The sequence below is a fragment of the Carlito syrichta genome, unplaced genomic scaffold (assembly GCF_000164805.1).
Source record: "Carlito syrichta isolate Samal-C Ts95f unplaced genomic scaffold, Tarsius_syrichta-2.0.1 Scaffold311867, whole genome shotgun sequence".
NCBI classification, from domain to species: domain Eukaryota; kingdom Metazoa; phylum Chordata; class Mammalia; order Primates; family Tarsiidae; genus Carlito; species Carlito syrichta.
The window spans coordinates 15062-20614 of NW_007255963.1; positions in this window are offsets into that span (position 1 = coordinate 15062).

Sequence of the window (5553 nt, forward strand, 5' to 3'; positions counted from 1 at the left end):
AGGGACAGGGAAGGAGATGCCCTCCTTCCCCAGCTGGGGTGGTATCAGCAGAGGCCACTATAGCAGAAGATTTAAATAAGCTCCAACATCTCACCAAATCACCCTGAAAACATCCAGTTTTCAATCACAAAAATCACTCATTCCAGGAACCTAGAAAAGCACAATTTGAATGAGAAAGACAATCAACAGTTGCCAACACAAAGTTGACATCAATATTAGCATTCTGACAAGGATTCTATAAGAACCATCATAAAAGCTGCTCAATGAACAATTATAAATGTGCAACCCAAAAAAATGAAAAAAATAGAAAATCTCAGCAAGGAAACAGAGATATTAAAGAACCAAAGGGAAATTTCAGAACTGAAAGATACAATATTCAAAGTAAAACTAATTGAATGGGCTCAAAAGCAAAGGAGAAAGGTCAGCAGAATCAGTGAACTTGAATATAGAACAATAAACATTACTCCATCTGAACAACAGAGAGAAAATAGAATTTTAAAATATATATGAAGATAGCCTCAGGGACCTGGGACTATAACAAAAGAGATAACATTAGTGTCATCAGAGTTCCAAAAAGGGGGGAGAAAGAGGGTGGGGCTGAAAAAGTATGAGAAGAAATAATGGTTGAAAATTTCCCAAGTTTGGCAAAAGAAGGTGAGAGAACCGCAAACAAAATAAACCTATAGAAATCCATGTCAACATATAACACAGACAAACTTTCAAAAACTAAAGACAACGAAAGCAAGGAGAGAAAAACAACACCTTACTTACAGGTGAAAAAGCAAGTAGAATGACAGCAGATTTCTCATAAGAAACTATGATGGAAGGAAAGAAGCAACATTACAATATGTCAAGTGCTGAAAGAAAAGTACTGTCAACTCAGAATTGTACATCCAGCAATAATATCCTCCAGAATTGAAGGTGAAAACAAGTTTTTGCAAACGCAGGAAAACTAAGAGAACATATCACCAAGAGACCTACCCTAAAAGAATATCTAAAGAATGCTATTGAACCAGAAAGGACATGATAAAATAAAAAATATCAGGAAGGAAAAAATAACAAAAGAAAAATTGGGGCAAATGTGATAAATTTTCCTTCTCTTCTTGAATTTCTAAAAACAAGTGAACGACTCCTTAAAGGGTTCACATTGGCTCATTCTCACCCAGCAGTTTGCCTACTGCAGGGCTCTTTCGAAGTCAGTTATTTATCTGAAGCTTCTTAAATTGTGGTCCCTGCACCACCTGTATCAGCATCCTCTTAGGATACCTGCTTAAATTACTATTTCCTGGGCTGCCCATCAAATTAATTGAATCATAATTTGTAGGCCAGGACTCTAGATATAAAGATGTGATTATTACATAATCTAAGGTTCAAAAAGTCCTAAGATCTGAGCTAGTAAAGAGTCAAGTTCAATCACTCAGTGTTCACTTTGGAGAAAAGTGATAACAAAATATTTTATAAATTCCTGGCTCTGGGCCATCCAGCCTTCCAGGACAAATGAATTTCAAGTTTAAAAAAAGTAATCAATATCCCGCCTGGAGTCAAGGTCACACACCTCTGCACAATGACAGGGTGTTGTCCTAGGAAGTGTGGGTTGAAGTCTAAGTCACCACCGAAGGGTCTGTCATTCACCTGTGCCTCAGTTTCTTCCTGTCTGAAACGGGGGCAACATCTGCCTTCATCCTTAAAAAAGGTGAGTTTATAAAAGATTAGTTAGCCGGGCTCAGTGGCTCAGCCTGTAATCCCGCGCCTTTGGGAGGCTGAGGTGAGTGGATTGCCTGAGCCGGCGGATTCAAGACCCGCCTGGGCAAGCATAGACCTCATCTCCACAGTAAATAAAAAATCAGCCGAGCATGGTAGTGTGGGCCTGTAGTTCCAGCTACTCGGCAGGCTGAGGCGGAAGGATCGCCGGTCGAGGCTGCGGTGGCCGGGAGCGGCCACCGTACTCCAGTCTGGGCGACAGAGTGAGACTCCAGCTCAAAAAGAATAAAATAAAATAAAATAAAATAAAATATGAAATGCATTGAGAAAAATCTTTATATAAAAAGACATCGAGCAATTTTATCTAAAATACTTTTCTTTTTTGAGTCAGGGTCTTACTCTGTCTCTCGGGCTGAGGTGCAGTGGCACAATCACAGCTCACCTCAGTCTCGACCTTCAGGGCTCACGAGATCCTCCTGCCTCAGCCTTCTGAGTAGCTGGAACTACAGGCGTGCACCACCATGTCTGGCTAATTTTTTAATTTATTGTAGAGACAAGATCTCGCCAAGCTGCCCAGGCTGGTCTTGAACCCCTGGGCTCGGGCAATCCTCTCGCCTCCACCTCCCAAAGTGCTGGGATTACAGGCATAAGCCACCACACCTCTCTGCAAAAAGTTTTAAAAATTAGCTGGGTATGGTGACACATGCCTGTAGTCCCAGCTACCTGGGAGGATCACTAGTGCCTAGGAGGTTGGGGCTGCAGTGAGCTATGATCACACTGCCCTCCCCCAACCTGGGCAGCAGAGTGTGACTCTGTCTCAAAATAAATAAATAAATGTTTCGTGGTCTTTTCAGCCACTAAATTTTTTTTTGGATAATTTGTTATGCAGCCATAGCTAACAAATACAAGGAGTCTGGCAATCCACTCATCTTGATCTCCCAAAGTGCTGAGATTACAGGCTGAGCCACCCAGCCCGACCTCACCATTTCTATTTTTTTTTTTAAATAAACCAGACATGGTAGCCTGTACCTGTAGTCCCAGCTACTCAGGAAGCTGAAGTGGGAGGATTGCCTGAGCCCAGGAGTTCGAGGCTGCAGTGAGCTTGATCGTGCCAGCTCTCCAGCCTGGGCAACAGAGCCAGACCCTGTCTCAAAAAAAATAAATAAATAAAAAATAAAAACCCAAGAAAAAAATAGACATCTTTTGTCTATTTTAAAGTAACTTTTAAAAACCACACAATGTTGTTTCAGATGTCTGTCGTCAGCCTAAGTTGTAGCCTTCTGGAGAAAGTCTGGCAGCGCGTACCAAGAATCATAATGTATTTGCGTTTTTCCAGCTGGTATTTCCACTTCTGAGAACCCATTCAAAAGAAATAGGAGACACCGGCAAATATTTACACATGACAATACTCATGGGCTCCTTATTTTAATATTTGATTAGCACAGAGCCTGGGGTTCCCAGTAAACTGTGGTATGGTAGCATGATCAAACCCATTATGTGGTCATTTTAATTATTTGTAGATTTTTTTAAACACCACGGATAATGTTTTCATATTACCCTTTAAGAAAAAATACAGGATACAGAAAAAATAAATTTTTTCTCAAGATTCTTCTGTGATTAGAAACCCTGAGTCAGGCCCTGTGGCTCACTCTGGTAATCCCAGCATTTTGGGAGGTGGAGACGAGAGGACTGCCTGAACCCAGGGCTTCGAGACCAGCCTGGGCAACTTGGTGAGACTTTGTCGCTACAATAAACCAAAAAGTTAGTGGGGCGTGGTGGTGCACACCTGTAGTCCCAGCTACGCAGGAGGCTGAGGTGGGAGGATTGCCTGAGCCCAGCAGGTTGAGGATGTGGTGGCTGTGATTGTGTCACTGCACTCCAGGCTGGGTGACAGAGTGGGACTCTGACTCAAAAAAAAAAAAAAAGCGCACACAATGTGTTTCTTGTTAGGGACTCGAAAGCCGGGGCCTCGGGTTTTGCTCTTGGTGCCGTATTATAATATTAAGATGCAGTTTGATTCAGGACAAGGCCGTCCTTGTCGCGGGCTGCTGCGGATTCCCACGAGCGCCGGTGGGCACACGGGGGCGACCTGGGAGCTGCGCGCGGACGGCGGGGACGGGGTACCCTGTGGTGACCCCGGCTCTCCGCGGTGGCCGGACCCCGCTATGCGCGCCTCCGGGAGGCGCAGACTCCGCGACGCCAGCTCCGCTCCAGCCAGCTCGCAGGCGGCCCGAGATTGTTTTCCAAGACCTTATCTCTCGCTCAAGTTAATTTTCTTTTTTAATTTGGTGACCGGAACAAAAGTCACAGGAAAATCCTTTGTGAAAACTAAACGCGGCCACACGTCGGGGCACTTCACGGCATTGGTAACAAAATATTTGCAGCGCTGGTAGTTAAATCGGCCCCGACGCCAGACTTCCCAAACTTTGCTTTCTTTGAACCCGGCTGAAAAGCGATCTCCCTAAAAGGGGATCAGATGGTTGCAAGCAATTGGATTTAACACGGCGTTTTACCTGGCTCTCCAGAGTACTCTGGGCCAACGGGACCAAGCGAGAATCCTAGAAGGAATTATGGGGGAAGGGGCGGGGGGGGAGAACTACTGCTAAGCCATTGTAGTAGCTGAAACGCTTTGTTAATGCCAGTTATTAGCTGTGGGCGACAAGAAGCGTAAGAGGTTAGGCAGGTCTTCAAACATTTCCAAAAGGAGAAAAATAAACATCCCCTTGTTTGCTTTTTGTGGCTTTGCTCATTTTCTTCCCCTCGGGTAGCCCCCCATCTAAGGCTGTTTTAAACCCAAAATCAGTTATCTGGTTTCAGGGTAAAGGCTCCCTCTTGCCAAGGTATTAAATAAACAAGTAAAGCAAAAACTTGAATCCTTATGTAATCCAGATGCTGTTTCCTCGAAAACCACAACAAACGCTGCTAAACCAGATAACAGGACCGGGAACTGTCGTGCACGCTCCCCCCACCCCCCGGCCCCGGTTTTAGAGCCTGCAGAGGACAGTTATGTTCAGGAATCCTCTCCAGGACAGGCGATGAATAATTGCTCCTAACACTCTAAATTGCAGATGAGCACCCTTGAGGGATCCGGATGCCATAAACTGTCCGGGAATGTTGGCATCTGGTTCTTAAAATGGAACTTTCCCTGGAGATAAAGCCGGGACCGAGGAGGCGTCTGCATGTGCGAGCTGACTTGGAAGTTTCTGGCCTCTTGATGTTTTCAGTGGAAAATGGTGCATTATAAAGGCGCCCAGTCTGGCCCCTGCTTTGTAGTGGTAATGAGGACGCACACGCGGGCAGCGCCGGGCGCGCTGGGGCTCCGGGAAGCCGCGGGTCGGGGCTGTTCATCCTCCCGCCTCCCACGGGGCGGGGGGGGGGGGGGGCTGTTCTGGAAAACTCTTAATGGTTTTAGGCGCAAGCGCCAAGGGTTCGGAGGAGGCAGACGAGGGGGGGGGTGGGGGAGGTGGGCCGAGAGTGGGGGTCCTTCAAAGGTATTTTGAGGAGTCCGGGATCAAAGCCATCCGGCGAGGACCGAGAGGATCCAAAGGAATAAAGAAACCTCGCCAAGCGCCGAGACAGTGGCCTTCTCCCCATCCACCCGTCCCTCGCGCCGGCCCCCCCCGCCCGCCGCGGTTGCAAAAGCAAATAAAAGACAGCAAAACCTTTTGTTTGCGCAACCCCCCAGCCACGCTCTGCCTCCCTTCCCAGAGGAAGACGTCTTCCTTCCCCGCCCCGGGCCTTCTCCTCGGCCCCCTGCCCGCCCCGCGTCGCTGGAAACCCAAGACGTGCGGCGGCGGCAGGTGCGCGCGGGCCGGCGGCCGGCGGGGCGAGCCCGGGCCGCCGGGCCTCGCA